Source organism: Hylobates moloch, unplaced genomic scaffold (genome assembly GCF_009828535.3).
Source record: "Hylobates moloch isolate HMO894 unplaced genomic scaffold, HMol_V3 SCAFFOLD_3, whole genome shotgun sequence".
In the NCBI taxonomy this organism is placed as follows: Eukaryota; Metazoa; Chordata; class Mammalia; order Primates; family Hylobatidae; genus Hylobates; species Hylobates moloch.
Genome location: NW_026652278.1, coordinates 78,177,877 through 78,199,954, shown reverse-complemented (window position 1 = coordinate 78,199,954; position 22,078 = coordinate 78,177,877). Strand labels below are relative to the sequence as shown.

Genomic DNA, 22,078 nt, shown 5'->3' with positions numbered 1-22,078 from the left:
ACTAGGCCTCCTCCATGGCCTGCTGAGCCCAGTTTTAGCAAAAAATCCTGCTGAGGCAGTTTATTGGGAATCCCCCCTGCCCTTGATATCTAATCAGGTCTCTCTCCCCTACCCCAAGTTCCCCATAGTAATTCTCTGTCCTCTCCCTCACTGGGCCCACTGGCTATAAATCCCCACTTGTCCCTGTTTGTATTTAAAGTTGAGTTCCATCTCTCTCCCTCTCTCAGTCTGTTTGGGCTGCTGTAACAAAATATCGTCAACTGAAAGGCTTATAAACAACAGAAATTTATCTCTCACAGTTCAGAAGGCTCAGAAGTCCATGGTCAGGACATCAGCAGATTCAGTGTCTGGTAAGGACCAATTTTCTGGTTCGTGGATGATGCTTCCTGGCTGTGTCCTCATATGATGGAAAGGGTGAGGGGTCTCTCCCAATGCCTCTTTTAGAAGGGCACTGATCTCATTCATGAGGGCTCTGGCCTATGACATAATCACCCCTTAAAGTGCCCACCTCCTAATTCCTTCATATTGGAAGTGAAATTTCAACTTATGAATTTGAGGGAGATACAAACATTGAGACCATAGCACTTACCTATTGCAATACTCTTAAATAAACTGTCTTAACATTTTTAACAAGTGTTTGGTGAATAATTTCTCTTTAATAATATAGACCTTATACCCAAGGCCAGTAACTATAAGGACTTTATAATACTCCAGAGTCAAACTCAATTTCTCATCTGGCTGCTGCCTCCTGTGTTCCTATAGCAATCTGAAGTACTGAAGTCAAAAACAGCACATGGGCCTTGCAGCATCTGGGGTGCAGCAAGCAGGGTGAAGGGGGAGATTGCCTTTTACTGTGTTCTACCAGAGGATACAGAATGGAGGGTGGCAGCTCCAAGGAATGAGAAAGCATCTCAATCCCTTTGGTCTAAGTGGGAAAACAAAAGAGCTGACAGCAATCTAGGGTGAGTTAGGGCCCAGGAGCTAAAGAGCAGGCCAGTTTCATGATAACGAGCTTCTTTTTTGTGTAGGATGACTGTAGCAAGTTTATCTGCAAGACCCACAGGGACCTCAGCAATGACACATTGTGGGGTAGATTGGGAAGCCAGATTAGGTAATCACAGAGCTGGAGCACCTCTCTAAGAACCAGCTGGGGCTCTGCAGGGGTGTGACAGGTGCTCATCCGGATGAGGGACTCACAGAGACAACTGGCACATTAAACAGATTGTACCGTCATCTTCCTGACAGCACACCCACAAAGGACCATGCTCAGCTATCATCTTCAAGTGTGGGAGCAGCTTCCCTCCAAGCCCTGGGCAAGAGGCCACAAGATCCAGGTGGGGACCCAGCCTCAGACAAGTGTCCAGTAGTGGAAACTAGTAGGAAACCAGGACAGATGGGCAGGGACAACAGGGCAGAGAAGGTGAGGCCTGAGGCTTGGTGGTACCCCAAAAGAGGTTTGGCTTGGTACAGATCATGAGTTGAGGCCATGATATCCTCCTGTCTGGTAAGGAACGGTTCCAGACATGGCTGGGGCTGCTGCTTCTGAGGAGTGTCATGAAGACTCCAACAGGGAAGGCTTGAGGTCATGAGGCCAAGTCCGTCATGTCATTCCAGCTCCCCTTCAGGGAATATGGAGATACACTAAAGGAATGTCTCTCTTTTATTGTTGAAAATGTGCACCTTTTCCTTCAGTGACCTGCATCACTGCACAGCAATAATAATGATAATAATAAAACTACCCAAAGTTTATTGAATAATTTCCTTAGGGAAAGCACATGACATACATAATTGGGTGTAAACAACCTTATAGTTCCCATTTTAAAGCTGTAAAACCCGCCGGGCACAGTAGCTCACGCCTGTAATCCCAGCATTTTAGGAGGCCGAGGCAGGTGTATGATGAGGTCAGGAGTTCAAGACCAGCCTGGCCAACATGGTGAAACCCCATCTCTACTAAAAATAGAAAAATTAGCCAGGCATGATGGTGGGCGCCTGTAATCCCAGCTACTTGGGAGGCTGAGGCAGAGAATTGCTTGAACCTGGGAGGCGGAGGTTGCAGTGAGCCGAGATCGCGCCACTGCACTCCAGCCTGGGCAACAGAGCGAGACTCCATCTCAAAACAAAAACAAAAACAGAAAAAAAAACCCTGAGGCTTATGGAGTTAGTGCCCCCAAATAACACAGCTGAAAACTTAAGTTTAGCTTAGCACAGTGAAAACTTAATGCGAATGTAGACAACCTGAGTCAATACTTAACCACCATGTTATTATCTTAGCATAAAAGTTCATTCTAAAGTATGCTGACCTGACCACATCTCAGGCATACTGAGATTACTGACAATAGCTTTAGGACCAAATGACCAGGAGCCTAAATTTGCCTCTGCTATTTCCTGGCTGAGTGACCTCAACATGCACTGCTTATTGGCAATAAGAGTCAGATTCTTCATCTATAAAATGAGGATGGCAATGTATGTAGTATGTAGTAATCATACAATATGATTACTTTCTGATTTGAAACCCATCTTGAAGCCAGGCCTGAGATGTGGTCAGGTGAGGGCCCCATTCTGTTCACTGGGGACCTTACCACACACAAGGGGATCTCTAGGTTGGCATAGTCATTTCCTCAGGACATTACCAGCCTAAGTCCTCATATTCTGGAACAGTCTCACTTTCTCCCACTGAGTAGGAATGTAGCTATTTGTATTCTCTTTCTAGAAGCAAGAGGACCTCCTCTGAAGGGTGAAGAGGAAGTATGAAGACATCAGTATCACCTGGATTCAAAGAAGAGAACCGACCATAATAAATTAGAAAACAATTTGTATTACCTGCTTCAAATACTCTTTAGTTTTTAGACAGGTTGATAGTCCAAAGTGTTGTTGACTTTTTGGAAATAGTAGCATCCAAAGTGTAGGGAGCTGGGCTTTAGAATGAAAGATCTAGAATTAAATTCTTTTCCCACTGCTGATTAGCTGGGTGGCCTTCAGCGAGTTGCTTAAATTCTCTATGCCTCAGGTTCTTTGTCAGTAAGGAAAATGCTGCATGGGGTTGTGACTAAAAACAAAATGATGTTTATAAAGCAACTATCCTGGTGATGAACACAGAATGCAAGTTCTATCAATGTCCATTCTTCTTCATTGTTAAAAAGGTATATGTGTGTAAAGACAACTCACATCAGGCTAGAAAGCCTTGGTTGATTGAAATTTCATGTCATTTTAAGAGATTTCTTGTTCCTGAGGATCTCCAACTCTGCTAGAAAACTTATGAGTCCACATGCTGCTGGTGGGCTGAAGTCAGAGCCGTTCTAAGGACACCAGTGGGATCATTCAGCACTAGGACTAGGACAGCACCGGCTCTCTGGGTCTCCCTGTTCCAATTCTGTGGCACAACTTCTGGCCATGGTACTGAAAGACACTTTTCTTGATTTCCTAACTACTTTCCCTTCTCTCCACTTCCTACAGTCATAGAGTGGCTCATGGTCTTGTGGGCAGCCTGGGCTGGCCCCTGGTGAGTCCCCATAGATAAGCTTCACAGCTCTTCACTGGAGCCTTTTGCCCAACTTAGGAAGACGAAGAATTGAGGTTGGAAAATAGGAGACAGGTCAGTTCCAACAATTTCTGATTTAGTGTTCATTCTAATGAACAGCTCCCTGCTCAGAAATGTAATAACAACGCTGATAATTAGCATTCATTTAGTCCCTACTGCTTTGCCTGTATTATTAAATTAAGTAATGATATCTTATAAGCAACTCTGGCCTGATAGATAGTAAGTACTTATAACAGTTGTTTTTGCTATTGTTATTTTCATTTAATTCTCTCAAATCTCTGATGAGCAGAAATTGCCATCCTCATTTTACAGATGAAGAATCTGACACTTATTGCCAATAAGCAGTACCTACTGAGGTCACTCAGCCAGAAAACAGCAGAGGCAAAATTAGGCTCCTGGTCATTTGGTCCTAAAGCTATTGTCAAAACATTACACTACCTCTGAAGATCCTTCTGGCCAAATAGGCAGAGGTCAGTATGATTACTTGACCCAATCTGTTTCTTCTGAGCTCAATTCAGTGGTGCTTTGGGGCTCATATGAGCTTGCAAGAACCAATTGTGTGCATTTCTTCCCAACTCTGTGTTGGTAGCATGATGTCAACCAGTGGGAATATTTGCACCACACAACTAGGTAAACACTGCAAATTAGGGCTTTCTAAATTTTTCTAGAGATATGGATTAGCAGTACTTAACTAGCCAGGATTATTAAAATAAGACATGGGTAATGTCAAGGACTATCATATATGCCTGTGGACTTTAGTCTATGGTTTTCTGACTACATATACACCATGAGAGAGAAATGAAATTCAACACAATTGGTGTTATTTATTTCTGCATAACAAATTACTCTGAAATTCAGTGGCTTAAATAACAATAAATATGTATTATCTCTCAGAGTTTCTTCAGGCCGGGAATTTGGAAGAGACTTAGTTGGCTCTGTTGGGTGGTTCTGGCTTGGAGTCTCTTATGAAATAGCAGGCAAATTGCCAGCTGGGCCTCCAGTCACCTGAACAAAGTTGTGCCACTCACATGGTCGGCAAATTCATGGTGGCTGTTGTCAGGAACCCTCAAGTCCTGATCACATGGACTTCACAGAGGGCCACTTGAATGTTTTCACAACGTGGCAGCAGCCTTCTCCAGGGTGAATAATCTGAGAGAGCAAGGTAAAAGCTGCAATGTCTTTTATGAACATCAAATTCTGCCATTTCCACAATATCCCACTGGTCACACATCAGCCCTATTCTGTGCAAGAGATAGCTACACAAGGGCATGAATAGCAGGAGATGAGAATCATTGGAGGAATCTTGAAAGCTGACTACCATGATTGTACAAAGAAATTCTGATTCCTTCATCCTTCAGGGCTGACAGCAAATAATTTTCTCCTAAATCCCATGCCACTTGCCTGACGGCTGTATCACAAAGGTTTTTTCTAAGCAATGAAGAATGATGGCTACTGGATAAGACAACAAATGACAGTGTCTACCCCAACATTATACACTCCCCAGATAAGAAACTCTTCTTGTACTCACCATACAATTAGCCTCTACATGTTTGCTCTCAGTTTATTAACCAGAATAAATTCCTCTTGTGTCTTTTTTGCTTAGTTCGCACAAGCCATCTTTGTGTCTCTCTGATTGAATAGACATCCTTTTCATGGGGTGGGGCTGAAACCAAGAATTAATCTCTGAGCATTGAGTAAAGGGGAAAATGAAGCTGATACGGAAAATAAAGTTAGTTTCTTTGGCTCTGAGAAGATAAGGGCAGATGATGTCTCTATCCCAATTGGCCTGATCACAGGTGCATTATTCTGAAGCTGCTGCTTGCTGAGTTAATGTCCAGGCTGAAGGAGAATGTGTATGACTGGTCTAAAGGCAGATGTCTTCGGAAGTATTTGAAACATTTTCAGTGCAGTATACAGTGAAGGAAAGAGAGGGGAAAGCAGTTTTACAACACAAAGTGTTTACGATTATTAACATTTGATTTCTTCATAATTTAAATGGTACAGTAAGTTCAAAAAAAGAAAAATATTGTTGCCTTGACTTAGCAGACTGTGTTTTTCACTCAAAACTTTAGTATGAAGGGCTCAAAATAGTAATTAGTTAACACATCTTCACCTTGTAAAAAGGTTTGGATAAAGCAGGCACTATGAACTGTCATCTTTATTCCTTTTAACCTCCAAACTGAATGCATAAATCCAAGGGTTCTCAAATAGAAAACATATTTTTCTTGTACCTGAGATAGCTTTTTATATGTTTATCCTGCACTCTTGGATAAAATGCTTTGAATGTAGCATTTCTTATTAATTAGATTAATTGTCAGGTCCATCTATAATCTGTGTTTTGTGTAGAAAATCACACCAAGCCCAAGGCATGCCAGACTTACTTGAGCCATTTGTGATGGAATCACTAGACAAGCAGATTAAAGAACTACTCATACAGTGGTATCTGGACTTCTGAAAGATACATGATGAATGCCTTATTACCACTAGGACAAAAGTGAGGAATGGGGGCTGGATAGCAGTATTTTAGAGAGAGTCACTTAATTGGTTGTCTTGAAGGGGTCCCAAATGACAATCTCTATTGACCTGAAGTGAGTTTCCCTTTCTTCCTCCTAGAAGCTGTTAATATATTCTTGTCAAAATTCTTACCTGTAATAGTCAGGGTTCATTTAGAGAAGCAAACCACTGGGATATTACATACACTAGTGATTTGTTAGTAGGATTTGACTCTACAAAGGCTGGTAAGATATTTAACCACCTTAGAAGCTGGTTAAATAGTCTCTATAGGGCTGTCATCTTCATATCTGATGCTGAACGATGAAGTCCTCAGGGCAGGCTGGGAAGGGAAGGGAAGATGATTGCAAAGTGGTAGAGAGCAAGGACAAGCTGCAGATGACAAGCATGAGCTGAAATGAACACAGAAGGACTGGAACCCATGTTAGTATTGCACTGCCTCCAATTTTAAATATACGGTGTCTTGTAAGAAAAGCAGATAAACACATATCTTACCCATGAGTGGAGAAGCTGAAGTAAAATTCAGGGGAGGATGGAGCAGCTGCAAGCCTGGGTGGCATCCCATGCCAACAAGGTGACCCAGTAGATAAGTGACAAGGTGCATGAGCTGCCTGGTGCCCTTGCATAGACTTTTCAAGTGTTAGAAAAATGTCTCCATGCCTTGCAATTTGCCTCTTGTGGCCAGCCCTAACTGGAAACAAACAGGAAAGGGATTCTAGGAAATCTGTTTCCACCTAGCCAAGCTGACATGTTACCAAGCCACCATACCACTTCACAGGCTAAAGCATTAGGTTCCTGGCGCAAGGTCCTGCTCTTCACTCTATCAGCTGTCCATAAATCTGATGACTTCAGCATCCAATATCTGCGACTCTTGTTTCCTTGACCTCCTTATTACCAGTGAACTCCTTGTCCACTCCACCTCACCCATGACTTGCATAGTCATCCTTGACCTTTTGTCCCCTCCAAGATGGTCCATCTTCATAGTCTAATTAAAATTTCATTCTCTCTGACTGCTCCTTTCCAACCAGCTTGCATGCTCACTTACCCCACTCTGTGTTTTTACTTCATTAGGATTTCTAGTCTGTTGACTCTTTTGCTTTCATCCAAAGCATCACCTCTTTCTCTTCATTATCCTCCTCAGTCAGACTAGATTCTCAACACTGTCACTTTAATGGCCCTAAACCTTCTTTTTCTTTTTTTTTTTCTCATGGTCATCAACAAAACCCCACCTCTGGATGACCCCAAATAATTTCCTCTCAAGGCCTTACCTGAGCAGCCAAGAGGTGCTAGAGGAACTTAAACAACAGGACTATAATCACTTAACTCAAATGATCATGGTTACTGTCCCGAGCTTCTCCTACTACACTCTCCAGTCAACTTATATTTTTATGTGAAACAAAATATATAATTTTATTAATTTATATGTGGAAAAACAATTATAGATTCACATGCAGCTGTAAGAAATAATACAGAGATCCAGGCAGGGTGCAGTGGCTCATGTCTGTAATCCCAGCACTTTGGGAGGCTGAGGTGGGTGAATCACTTGAAGTCAGGAGTTCAAGACCAGCCTGGCCAACATGGTGAAACCCCATCTGTACTAAAAATACAAAAACTAGCTGAACGTGATGGTGCATGCCTGTAGTCCCAGCTACTTGGGAGGCTGAGGCAGGAGAGTGGCCTGAATCCAGGAGGCAGAGGTTGCAATGGGCCCAGATCGCACCATTGCACTCCAGCCTGGGCAACAGAGCAAATCTGTGTCTCAAAAAAAAAAAAAATACAGAGATCCTTTGCACAGTTTTCCCAGTTTCCTCTAATGGTAATATTTTGCAGAATTATAGCATAATATGACAACAAGAATACTAACATGGATATAATTCACTGATCTTATGCAGATTTCCATTTTACTTGTCCTCATTTGTGTGTGTGTATGTAAATTCTATACAATTTTATCACCTGTGTAGGTTCATGTATTCTTTATCATAACAAAGATACTAAACAATTGTAACAGCACGAGGATTCATTATGTATTCTTTTATAGTCACCCCCACCTTCCTTCCACCCCTACTCCATCCCTAACTCCAGAAAAATCCTAATCTGTCTTTCATTTCTAAAATTTTATCATTTCATAAATGCTATATAAATGGTCTCATTCAGTATGTAATCCTTTTGTTACAGGGATTTTTTTCTCAGTATAAGTTTCTGGAGATTCACCCAGGTTGTTGTGTATATCAATAGTTCATTCTTTTTGATTACTGAATACTATTCCATGTACGTACATACTACAGTTTGTTCAATCATTTACCTTTTGAAGGACAGCTATGTATATTCCACTGTGGGGCAAAAAGGCTGTTATCAGCATTTGTGTATAGGTCTTTTTGTGTGAACAGAAGGCTTCATTTCTCTGGAATAAATGCCCGGAGGTGTACTAGGTGGTATGGTAGTTGCACTTTCAGTTTTTAAGAAAACTACCAAGCTATCTTTCAGAGTGGCTGTACCATTTTACATGCCCACCAGCAATGTGTCAGTGGTGAATTTTCCGCATGTTCTCACTGGCATTAGATGTTGTCTCTGTTTGTACTTATTTATTTATTTATAATGACTGGGTCTTACTATGTTGCCCAGGCTGGTCTCAAACTGCTGTGCTCAAACCATCCTCCTGCCTCAGCCTCCTAAAATTTTGGGATTACAGGCATGAACCAACATGTGTGGCCTCTTTTTAATTTTAGTCATTTTAATAGCTATGTTAGGTTACCTCGCTCTGGTTTTAATTTGCATTTTCTTAGTGGCTAATAAGGTTGAACATCTTTTCATGTGCTTATTTGCCATCCGTATATTCTCTTCAGTACAATATCTCTGCATATATTTGCCCATTTTTAGTTGCATTATTTTTTAACTGTTGAGTCTTGAGGTTCTTTATATACTCTAGACACTAGCACTTTGTCAGACATATTGTTTCCAAATATTTTCTTCCATTCTGAAGCTTGTCTTTTCATCCTCATAACAGAGTCCTTTTGCAGATCAAAAGTTTTTAATTTGATGAAGAGCAATTTATCAGGTTTTTCTTTTAAGACTTATCCTTTTGGTATCAATTCTAAGAACACTCTTCCTGGCCCTCTATTCTGTAGATTTTTCTCCCAAGTTTTTTACTGACAGTTGTATAGTTTTACATTTTATATCTATATCCGTGATCTATTTTGAGTTAATTTTTGTATAAGATGTAGGACATAGGTCAAGGTTTAGTTTTGTTTGTTGTTTATTTATTTTTGTCTGTGGATGTCCAATTGCACCATTTGTTGGAAAGATTATCCTTCCATTGAATCGCTTCTGCACCATTGTCAAAAACAGTTGGGCATGTTGATATGGGTTTGTTTCTGGGTTCTCTGTGCTGTTCCACTGACCTGTATGACCATCCTTCTGCCAAATTACACAGTCTTGGTTACTGTAGCTCTGTGTCTTAAAATCGAATAGACAGATTTCTCCTTCTTTATTTTTCTTTTCCAAAAACTTTAAAGTAATCTTGCTTTTTTGCCTTTCTTATGAATTTGAAAATAATCTATAGCTACAAACATTTTGCTAGGATTTTAATAGTCATTGCTTTCTACCTGTATATCAATTCGGGGAGAATTAATATTTAACAGTGTTGAATAGTCCAGTTCATGAACATGATGTGTCTTTCTGTGTATTCGGATCTTCTTTGATTTCTTTCATCAGCATTGCATAGTTTTCAGTATACAAATCCTGTACATGCTATTTTATATTTGCACCTGAGTATTTAATTTTCTTTGAGCAATTATAAGTGGTATTGCATTCTAATTTCAGTTTCCACGTGTTGCTAGTATACAGAAAAAATTTGCTTTTTATATGTTTATGCTGCAGCCTGCATTGATGGTGACTTAATTCTGGGAGCTTATTTGTAAGATGCTGTGGGATTTTCTATGCAGACAATCATGTCATCTGCAAAGTGAGGCAGTTCGATTTCTTCCTTTCTAACCTGTACGCATTTTATTTCCTTTTCTTGCCTTAATTGCTCTAGCTAGAAATTCTAGCACTATGTTGAATAAGATTGGTGAGAGCAGACAGCTTGCTTTGCTCCTGATCTCAGGAGGAAAGAATTCAGTTTTTCACCATTAAGTATGTTAGCTATAAGTTTTTGTAGATTGTGTATCAAGTTAAAGAAGTTCTCCTCTATTCTTATATTTCTGAGTTTTTGCTATGAACGGGTGTTGAATTTTGTCAAATACCTTTTCTATGTCTATTGATATGATCATGGGATTTTAAATTCTTTAGTACGTTAGTATGATCGGTTATAATGATTAATTTTCCCATATGAAAATTAGCCGTGTATGCCTGGGAATAAACCCTGTTTGATCATGGTATATAATCCTTTTTGTATGTTGTTAATTTCTATTTGATAATATTCTGTTAAGGGCTTTTGCATCTATATTCATGACAGGTATTGGTCTGTAGTTTTATTTTCTTGTCATATCTGGTTTGGGTATCAGGTTAATACTAACTTCATAAAATGAATTGAGAAGTGTTTCCTCTGCTTCCATATTCTAGACAATATTGTATAGAATGGGTATTCATTCTTCTTTAAACATTAGATGGAATTCACTGATAAAATCATCTGGGTCTGGAATTTCTTTTTTAAGAGTTTTGAAATTATAAATTCAATTTACTTAATAGTTGTTGGGTTAGTTACTTTGTTTTTATTTTTTAGTTTTTTGAGATGGAATCTCGCTCTGTCACCCATGCTGGAGTGTAGTGGTGTGATCTCGGCTCACTGCAACCTCTGCCTCCCAAATTCAAACGATTTTTATGCCTCAACCTCCCTAGTGGTTGGGATTACAGGCAAGTGCCACCACACTGGGCTAAAGGGCTATTTAAATAATCTATTTCATATTGGGTGAACTGTAGTAGTTTGTGCTTTTTTGAGGGATTGATCCATTTCATCTAGGCTTGGAGATTTATGAGTGTAGACTGTAGTATTTCCATATTATCCTTTTGCTGTCTGCAGGATCTGTAGAGATATCCCGGTTTTATTCTTGATATTTGAAATTTTTGTTTTCTCTCTTTTATTGTTTGTCATCTTACAAGAGTTTTGTGAATTTAGCTTTTCCAAAAAAAAAAAAAGTCTTTGTTTTATTGGTTTTCTGTAGATTTGTGTTTTTAATTTCAGTGATTTTGCTGTTATTTATTTATTTACTTTTGAGATGCAGTTTCACTCTTGTCGCCCAGGCTGGAGTGCAATGGCACAATCTTGGTTCACTGCAACCTCCGCCTCCCGGGTTCAAGCGATTATCCTGCCTTAGCCTCTGGAGTAGCTGAGATTACAGGTGTGCACCACCACTCCTGGCTAAATTTTCTTGTATTATTATTTGAGATGGGGTTTCACCATGTTGGCTAGACTGGTCTCGAACTCCTGTCCTCAGGTCATTCACCCGCCTTGGTCTCCCAAAGTGCTGGGATTACAGGCGTGAGCCATGGCGTCCAGCCAATTTTGTTGTTATCTTTATTATTTGCTTTATTCTGCTTGCCTTGGGTTTATTTTGCTCTTCTTTTGTAGATTCTTGAGGTGGGAGCTTAGATAATTGAGTTTAAATCTTTTCTCTTTTCTAGTGAATGTATTTAGTGCTATTAATTTCCCTCTCAGCACTCATGTAGCTGTGTCTCATGCATTTTCATGTGTTTTATTTTTTAATTTTCATTCAGTTAAATGCATTTTAAAAATTTCCCTTGATGCTTTCCCTTTCACTCATGAATCATTTAAAAGTATTTTGTTTAGTTTGCAAATGTTGGAAGATTTTCCTGTTATCTTTCTGTTGTTGATTTCTATTTTGGTTTGTTATGATTAGAGAACATACTCTATATCATTTCAGTTATTTTAAATTTGTTGGCCGGGTGTGGTGGCTCACACCTGTAATCCCAGCACTTTGGGAGGCCAAGACCAGCCTGGTCAACCTGGCGAAACCCCGTCTCTACTAAAAATACAAAAATTAGCTGGGTGTGGTGGCACACACCTGTAATTCCAGCTACTAGGGAGGCTGAGGCACGAGATTTGCTTGAACTTGGGAGGCGGAGGTTGCAGTGAGCTGAGATCATGCCACTACACTCTGTGACACAAAATATTACCTGTCATGGTATATGTTCTGTGGGCATTTGAAAAGTATGTATATTCTGCTGCTGGTGAGTAGAACATTCTATAAATGTTGATTAGATACCATTCCTTGATGGTGTGTTGAGTTTTTGTACATCCTGGCTTATTTTCTGCCTAGTTGTTCTCACAATTATTGAGAGGGAGTTGTTGAAGTTTCCACTGTTTAATTCTGCTTTCAATTCCATCAGTTTTTGCTTCACATATTTTTCAGCTCTGGCATTTGGTGCATACACTTTCAGAATTATTAAGTCTTCTTGGAGGATTTACACTTTATCATATATAGGGTTCTTCTCTCTCTTTGGCAATTTTCTTTGCTCTGACATCTGCTTTATCTGACACCAGTGTAGCTGCTCCTGCTTTATTTTGTTTAATATTTCTTCTCTCCCCTCCATTCTGCTGTTGAGCCCATTCAGAGTTTTTTCTTTATATAATCTGTTTCCTAGATGAGTTTTTCTAATTCTTTGCATTTGTTTCATGCATGTTCCAAATTGTTTGTTAAAATATTGGCCGGGTGCGGTGGCTTACGCCTGTAATCCCAACACTTTGGGAGGCCAAGGCAGGCAAACTGCTTGAGGCCAGGGGTTCGAGACCAGCCTGGCCAACATGGTGAAACCCCGTCTCAAATAATAATACAAGAAAATTTAGCCAGGAGTGGTGGTGCACACCTGTAATCACAGCTACTCGGAAGGCTGAGGCTTGAGAATTGCCTGAACCCGGGAGGTAGAGGCTGCAGTGAGCCGAGATTGTGCCAATGCACTCCAGCCTGGGCAACGGGGCAAGACTCTGTCTCAAAACACACACACACACACACACACACACACACACACACACACACACACACACACACAATATACATATATATATGAGCTACTTTAAAGTCTTTGTCAGATAATCCTAATCATCTCTTTCTCATCTTAGTGTTGGCATCTATAATTGTTTGTTTTTCATCTAGTTTGAGATCTTCCTGGTTCTGTATATGATGAGTAATTTTCGCTTGCAATCTGGATATTTTCCCATAATATGAGCCTGTGGATCTTATTTAAACTTTCCGTTTTAGCTGGGATTCCCTGGCACTTTTCTGGCAAGGGAAGGAGGGGTCACCTCTTTGTTACTTCCAGGTAGAAGTAGAAGTCCAGGTTCTCCACCTGGCCTCTGTCGACATCTGAGGTTGGGGGAGGGCCCCTCATTACTGCCAGATAGAAGTGAAGTCCAGGCTGATCATGTGGTCGCCACTGACAATTTGGGGTGGGCTTATTACTGATTGTTGAGCATAAAAGTCTCAGTTCCCTACTTGGACTTACCTGACACCATCTCAAAAGGGGGCTTTGTTGCCTTTTTACAGCTCTGACAGGGTAGAAGTCTAGGCTCCCCATTCAACCTTTGCTGGGCTGGTGGGGGTGGGGGCCATGGTCTTTTCCATGGAGTTTTGCTGGAGTGGAACAGCTATTGCCTAAAGGCTGCCCTTTTCCCATTTATTTGGCTAAACACATCAGGCCTTTATTGGGGCTGTATTTTTCTTTCTTTTTTTTTTTTTTCTGCGTTAATTATCTTGACTGAGCTACTGGCTTCTTCTTTAGTTTCAAATCTGGGGTAAATGAGGCAAAAAGAAAACCCAGAGAACTCACCACTGTGTCATTCTTCCATCTTGAGATGTCTAGGCAGCTTTTCCTTCTTTGCGTCTTTCAGTTTCCTGTGTTTGTTTTATACATAAAATGTCGAGGGTGTTTAGTGGCACTTAGCAAGAGGAATAGGGAAGGGTTCCTCTATTTCGTTTTCCTGGAAGCAGTTCTCTCATTGTGGTTTTAGTTTGCATTTCTCTAATGCCAAATGATGTTGAACATCTCTTCTCGTGCTTATGTGGCATCTGCAATTCTCTTCCGTGAAATTCAACTATTATCTTAAGCTCTTATTCTCTCAACCTTCTGACCATCTTATTTCCTGCTTTGTTAACAGCAGATTTTCCTCTTCTCAAAGAAAATTGAAGTCATCAAATGGGAATTTCCTCAAATTTCTAACACCAATCCCACAAATGAATCAAAATTTGCCCCTTTCAGCCTTTCTCTCCTGCTGCCTGGGGTCCTACCCCCTTCCTCTTTTCAGAACCCTATGCCATTAATTATTGCTTATCTTTCCCATATATTCAATTACTTCTCAATCAACCTTTCCCAAGAACATTTAAACCTGCTCAAGCTTCACTTTGTTAAACAAAAGCACACTGGACCTCCCCTCCCTTGTGTTATTTTGTTTCTCTCTTCTATCTCAGTCAAAATTTCTCAAAACGAACACTTCATTTCTACAAAAAAAAATTTTTTTAAATAGAGGCAGTGTCTTACTATGTTGCTTAGGCTGGTCTCAAACTCCTGGCCTCCAATGATCCTCCGGCCTCAGCCCAAAGTGCTGGAATTACAGATGTGTGCCTCCATGCCTGGCAAAACAAGCACTTATCTTTCCAGTCTGGCTTCTGTTCTCTTCCCCTCACCGAAAGCTCTTGCTCCGGTCAATGAAGGCCACCAAGTCACCAAATCCAGTGGGCATTCATCCACCCTTACTTTACTTAACGATTCTTTTTTCTTGAAATACCCTCTTCCTTATACTTCGGGAAACTCTCACTCCAGGCTTTCTTCCTGGTGCTCTGGATACTCATTCTGGTCCCCCTTGCAGACTCTTCCTCCCCACCAGGCTATTCAGTGTAGTGGATTCCTCAAGGCTCAGTCAGGTTCTTTTCTCTCTTCCATTTAAAACTTCTCCCTGGGAAACCTCATCCACCACCAACGCTTCAGTTACCAACTCCATAGCAAAGACTTTCACATCTATATCCCCACCCAGACTTCTCTGAGCTGCAAACTCTCATATTCAATCACCTTTTCTAAATCTCCACTTGGCCATCACAAAGACACATCAACCATAACAGTGCCAGACAGAACTCATGCCCTTCCCCCATAAGCCCAGTCACCTTCTGTTGCTCTTTTCTCCATTTCCACTGCCACCACTACTGTCCAAGCCATCACCATCTTTCACCTGGATGTCCATAAATAGCCTCAACTGGACTCCCTGCATCCCCTCCACCTGGATGGATGGATGGTTCTTTGTACCACAATGCCAAAATAGAAATTGGATTATAACAGCTTCTGCTTAAACCCTTTTAATACCTCCAATTACACTGAGCATCAAGCCCCAAATCCTTTTTATCAAGCCCCAAATCCCCCCCCTTTTTTTTTCTGAGACAAGCTCTCCCTCCATCACTCAGGCTGGAGTGCAGTGGCACAATAATAGCTTACTATGGCCTCAAATTCCTGGGCTTAAGCAATCCATCTGCCTTGGCCTCTTAAAGTGCTGAGGTTACAGGTGTGCACCACCATGCCCTGCTAATTTTTTAAATTTTTTGTTTGTAGATACAGAGTCTTGCTGTGTTTCCCAAGCTAGCCTCGAACTCCTCGGCTCAAGGGATCCTCCTGCCTTGCCCTCCCAAAGTGCTGGGATTACAGGCTCAAGTCACTGCACCTGGTCAGCCCCAAATCCTCAACCTGGCCTGTAAGGGTTTCTGTGTTCTGGACCCTGTCTCTTGTCTAGTCTCATGTCATATCATTCCCTCCCTTTCATTTATCACTTAAGCTCCAATGGCCTTCAATCGGTGCCTTTACCCTCATCTCAAAAACACCCCAACTAAAAGGGTATGATGTTCTCAAACCTCAGCAATATGAAGGTCCAGAAAGCCAGAGGGGAAGCCACCTCCTGTTCTAAATGTGAACATTCTCTGCTTCAGAACCTTGAATTATGATTCCGCTCCTCCCAGCACTGCCCATTTCCAAATCTGTCCTTCATCCGCCCGCCTGGAGGCTTCCACCACTGCCTGTGGATTGTTTCTGTCTTCTGTCTCCTATTCAGATCAATACACTCCTAATGGATCCTGGCATTGGGACATGACATCCTTACCAGCATTGCTTCTGTGGCTCTGTTATGCTGAAGCATAGTGCTTGGTCACTATGCTTCCATGCTACAAGTCACGGAATAATGCCCTTTACACCCTGACATTCAGCTTCTAGTAGCCCCCTTCCCTTTCATCCCCAAAAGCAACCTTTCCCACCCAGCTCCGAACTTGAACATGGGGAAAATATGAGAATTTTTGTGCAAGATGTCTGCTAGAAATTGATTTAAAAACGACAATAAAAAATGTATTTAGGTGTAGAAGAAGCTTCTACTGAAAAACACGTGAACAGATGGGGCTGGGGGATTTTGTGATTATTACGTAAAGCCTGTATAGAGGAGAGGAAGACACTGTGAAGGAGTATCAGGATGTGAAGTAGGACCTTTCTGCTCTGCTGAGACATTAGTTTTGAAAATAATTTTGCATGTACTATGCTTCAGGGCCTTGAGAGTTAAGAAGGGGAGAACTTGTTTCACTTCCTCAGGGAAGCCTTTGTGGATCCCTCCTGCTGCTTTTGAGTTTCATCTTTTCTGAGTTCCCATTGCACTTTCCATTAATTCATTAAATTAATTAATTATTAATTTTTATTAAGAGATAATTTATATACCATAGAATTCATTCTTTTAAAATGTACAATTTACTGGTTTTCAGTATATTCAAAAAGTTATAAAATCATCACCACTATTTAATTTCAGAACGTTTTCAATATCCCCAAAATAAGCCTCATACCTAGTAGCAATTACCTCTCAAACTCCTGTTCTCCCAGCCCCTGGCAACCACTAACTTACTTCTGTCTCTATAAATTTTCCTATTCTGGATAGTTTGTATAAATGAAATAATTCAACATGTGATCTTTTGTGTCTGGCTTGTTTCAATGTTTGTTCGTATTGCAGCATGCATCAATACTTCATTTTTATGGCTGAATAATATTTCCTTGCATGGATAAATTACATTTTACTTATCCATTCATCAGTTGACTGACATTTGGGTTGTTTCTACATTTTGTCTATTGTTAAAAATGTTGCTATGAATACTGGTATACAAGATTTTGTGTAGAAGTATGTTTTCAATTATCTTGGGTATGTACCTAGAAGTAGAATTGCTGAGCACATGATAACTGTATTTTTAACTCTTTGAGGAACTTCCAAATTGTTTTCCAAAATGCTGTACCATTTAACATTCTTACTAGCAACGTATAAAGTTTCCAGTGCCTTCACATCCTTGCCAACACTTGTTATTATTGACCCTTTTGATTTCAGCCATTCTAGTAGATATGAAATGACATCTCATTATGGTTTTGATTTGCATTTCTCTAATAACTAACGAAGTTGAGCATTTTTATGGGCTTATTAGCCACTTGTGTAACTCTTTGGAGAAATATCTATATAAATGCTTTGGCCATTAAAAAATTGGTTATTTGTCCTTTTACTGTTGAACTATAAGAGTTTTAAAATATATTCTGAATACTAGTGACTTATAAGATATATAATTTGCAAATGTTCCCCCAGTCTGTGGGCTGTATTTTCATGTTCTTGTGCATTTTTTGAAGCACAAATGTTCTTAATTTTGGAGAAGTCCAGTTTAGCCATTTTTATTATTGTTTGGCTTGTGCTTTTGCTACTGTATGTAAGCAACCACTGCCTAATCCAAGGCTATTAATATTTATGCCTATGTTTTCTTCTAGAGTTTCATAAATTTAGCCTCCGTTTTCTCACATAGGCAATGCAGATAATAAAACTTAAGATCATAATATTGTAATCTTAGTATTGTTCAGAGGCTTGGATATGTTGACACATGGAAAGCCCATAATAAAGGGTTAGACTCTGCTGTTTCATAATTACCAGTGTTTATTCTTCTTACCGTCCTAACTTCAAGGAGTCCTTTAATCACTTCCTGTTTAACTTGAGAAGATTTGGCAAATACACCTGCTAACAGCAACTGATAAATAATGTTATCTGCAGCTTTCTAATGCCTGAGCTTCTACAAAGGCCTTCTTTAAACCCAGGTAGGCTGAACAACAAGGTACTCTATCCACTGGGCTCATGCACTAACATCACTGTGAACAGAGGACAACACCTGCTGTCTGTGGCACTGGCCAGGTGTGAAGAGAGGGACTATGAGGCCGTTTTCCTGGAGTAGTTGGGGCATTAGAACTGGGGGAAGGCAGGCAATCTTAGAACTTACCTAAAAAGAGATGCAACCCACCGACTCCTAGAAGGCAAAGCAGAGTGGGTTGCAGATTTCTAAGGTGGTAGTCATGGGGGAGGAGGCTTATCCCCATTCACCATCTTAAACATTTGATAGGAGAAGTTATGCTGGGATTTCTTTAATTTATTTATATTTCCTGGTGTGTGTTTTTTTTTCTCAAAGAAAATGCTTCAGTTTTTGTGTGTGTGTGTGTGGGTGGGTGGTGGTGGGGGGAGACGAAGTCTTGCTCTGTCACCCAGGCTGTAGTTCAGTGGCACAATCGTGGCTCACTGCAACCTCCACCTCCCAGGTTCAAGCGATTCTCCTGCCTCAGCCTCCCAAGTAGCTGGGATTACAGGCACATGCCACCATTCCTGGCTAATTTTTGTATTTTTAATGGATATAGTTTTTATCATGTTGGCTAGGCTGGTCTTGAACTCCTGACCTCAAGTGATCCGCCTGCCTCAGCTTCCCAAAGTGCTGGGATTACAGGCATGAGCCACCATGCCCAGCTGAAGCATAAGTCACCTACTTCCAGCCGGAATTGAACCAGTGACCTAAGGATTGCTTCAGTTTTTTAAAAGAAGTTTGAAAACAACTGATGTAATCCAACCCATCATAAATGAAAATGCAGCCCAGAAAAATTCAGTGACTCACCCAAAGTCACACAGGAAGGGAGCAGCAAAGCTGGAACTCCAAAGTAGGTGTTTGTTCTGACCAGGAGACCAAGATTCTTTCTATGTCACCTGCTGCCTCCCTGTTAAGTCACCTCCCACAGCATCTGAAAAATTCTTAGCATGTGCTGACTTGAGTCATAGAATATCTTTGGTCGTAGATATATTGTCCCCAGGAATTGATTTATCTGATCATAGATGTTTGGATCTGCAGGGTGTAGGGACTAGATTTAGGATCAAGAGGATGGATTCCAAACTCAGGTTCTGGTGGACCTGGGGTGCCACTTAACCTGTGCACATGTCAGCTTTTTCATCTGAAAAATGGGATTCTAAATTCTCTTCCTGCTACCTTTCTTTCATTGTTCTGAGGATTGCTCATACAAAAGACATGAAAAAGATGTGTAATTGTGATGTATTCATTTGGGTCGTCATTTGTTCCTTTAGTAGCAGAATACTGATGCTCATAGCTTTCTTTGGTTTAGAGAATCACTAGTTCTAACCTTCTCATCACAGAGTTTTTCTTCTGATTCCTGAGCTGTCAGGCAGAGGCTGTGCTAAGTGGCTGAAAGTTTGTCACTCTGTCCCACACCTAGAGGATGCCATGTGATGTGGGTGACTCCACCCAGGACAACTCCCTTCAGCTCTTGCTCATATTTCCAGATGCTCACTAGACTCAAATACCTGAGTATCTAAGAGGCATCTGTATTTACTCTCCCCCAAGCCTGGTTTGTCTTCCTCATCTTGGTATATGGCACCTCCAAAACCCTAGGTACCATCCTTATGTACTCCCATGTCCTCGATTCTCACCTCATTTACAAACGGAAATGAAAATTTTCTCTTCAGCATCCATTCTGCCGTCTCCCACTACTCAGCAACTATGTCATTTGTGTAGGTCTGACTACACCCCTACCTTTATTGGTCCAAGCAAATTAAAATAATTTCACCCCCTTACCTATGGCGATGGTTTCCAGTAAATCCCACCTAAGCTAAGCTAATCAGTCCATTGGCAGCTGGGGATTAACGGGAGTATTAAACCAACTATCATGTTAATTCTCTTGGAAACAGGGATTTGTTTAGAAGTGGTCCAATCAAGCCCCAACTCAAGAGTTTGTTTTACGGGTATTGGGAATGATGCTTGCTTCCTCCTATATGTGAACAGAACTAACTCACAAGCATGTACATATATTGTCCTTGGAGCCATCTTGGAGTTATTAATAAAGTTAGCGTAAGAATAAATGGACACATAGAGAGTGGGAGAGAGAAAGGGTAGGCCTGAGAATCACAGAAAAATAAACCTGGAGACCTGATCAAACCTTGCCTGAAGCCTCCACTCTTCCACTTTTCATTTGTGTGAATCTGTAAGTTGCACTTATTTTTCAGACTGTTAATATTTACATTTTCTGTTACCTGAAATCAAAAGCACTCAAACTGATAAACTTACTTAAACCACTAGCAAGTCATGTAATATCTGTTTCCAAAACTGTGTACCAAATCTGTCCATATCTCACTGTTATCATCACCACCACCTAGTTCAAGGCAGCAGCATCTTTGGTCTGGACTATTATAACAATCCCTACTTCAATTTTCAGCCTCTACTGTTCAGTGTAGCCCCCAAACAGCAGCGAGAGAGATCAGTTAAAAATGGAAACCAGATCTGGTTACTTTCTTGATGAAAACCTTTCAAAGATTTTCATTTGCTCTTAAAATAAAACTCGCTCTTCCCCTTCCCCGTCCTAGCCAGCCCTACTGGATGGACATGGCCCCTGCGTCCCCTGTTGCTTCTCTTTTGGCTTTCTGCCCCAGCCTTATGCTTCTCCTCGAACAGCCACTCCCTTTCCCACTTGCTGTTCGCTCTGCCTGAAATATTTTCCTTTTGCCCTCACCTGACAGCCTTATTATTATCCTTTAAGTCACAGCTCGAATATCACATCTTCAGAGAGGTCTTTCCCAACCACCTCTCCCAGCTTCCCTATCTGTTCCCTAGTTTATGCCCACCAAAGTGCTTATCAAAATTTGTAACGATTTCTTTTATATATTTACTTGTTTATTGTCAGTACAATGTAAGCCCCTCATGAGGACCTTGTCTGTCTTGTTTAAACTTTGTCCTCGACTTACAGTTAGGCTCAATAAATATTTGTTGAATTGTTGTTGAATGGTGAACATCCAACAGCTGCTCTGCAACGGGAAACGCCATAGGGAGGTGCACCAGAGCGCCACCCAGTGGCGCCTTAGGCCCGGCATGGAGGTTTTCAGAGCTCAGTCCAATGACACAACTTGAAACTTTGATCTGAATCATCTGGCAGGCAAGAGACAATGAACACCCAGTCAGAGGCTGGTAGGGTCATAATCGGTTGCTTTGGCTGAACACACTGCAACTTCAGTAACATCGGTTTACTTGGGAGTTTGTTAGAAATGCACCCTTGGTCCCTACCCAGGCCTACTGAAGCAGAATCTGCATTTAACAACAATTCGGTGATTTGTGTGCACCGAAGAGTTTGAGAAGTGCTGCTCTACAGCATCTTGGATGTGCACTGCCTGCATTGATATCCAAAAATCCCTGTGCCAGGAGGCACAAACCAAGCTTTCTCATTTCCTGTATGACTTTAAGCAGTATTGTTAACCTCTTATTCTTTAGTGTCCCCGCTAAAAGCCCTGGCCCTATTATCTTGTAGATGATATCATGATAATAAAATAAAAAGCCTTGGGCTGAGGCTCTCCCGCTGGCCTATGGTCTTTGGAATTTGGAGGATTAGTAAGAGAAAGATGAGAGCAAGCCATGGAACAAGAGCAAGTGAAGAAGAATGAGCACCTAGAGAGAAATATATATTCATATAAAACAGCAAACAGTGGCCTCAGGGATAACTCAGAGTAAGTCTCAGCTAAATCACTCCTCATGAAACAGAACTGTTCATACCACTCCCCAAAAGTGGTGGTTCTCATGCATGGCTACATATTAGAATCACCTGGGAGCTTAAAAAGCCCAAGCCAGCCAGCCCTTTAAACCTACCACATCAGAATCTCTGTGCCAGGGACCTAGACAGCTATAATCTGTAAGGCTCTCTGGTGCTTCCCAAGTTTTAAGGTGC

The 22,078-nt window shown here is 41.0% G+C and overlaps 1 long non-coding RNA gene across 1 annotated transcript; it reads right to left on the bottom strand.

The window, feature by feature from the left end:
* Nucleotides 1-267: 267 nt before the first annotated feature.
* LOC116479073 (uncharacterized) lies at nt 268-6,742 on the bottom strand. The gene is made up of 5 exons (XR_004250926.1): nt 6,545-6,742; nt 6,185-6,371; nt 5,920-5,989; nt 2,821-3,551; nt 268-1,704 (listed from the first exon to the last, which is right to left on the bottom strand). It is a non-coding gene; the product is annotated as an uncharacterized LOC116479073 (long non-coding RNA).
* Nucleotides 6,743-22,078: the final 15,336 nt, after the last annotated feature.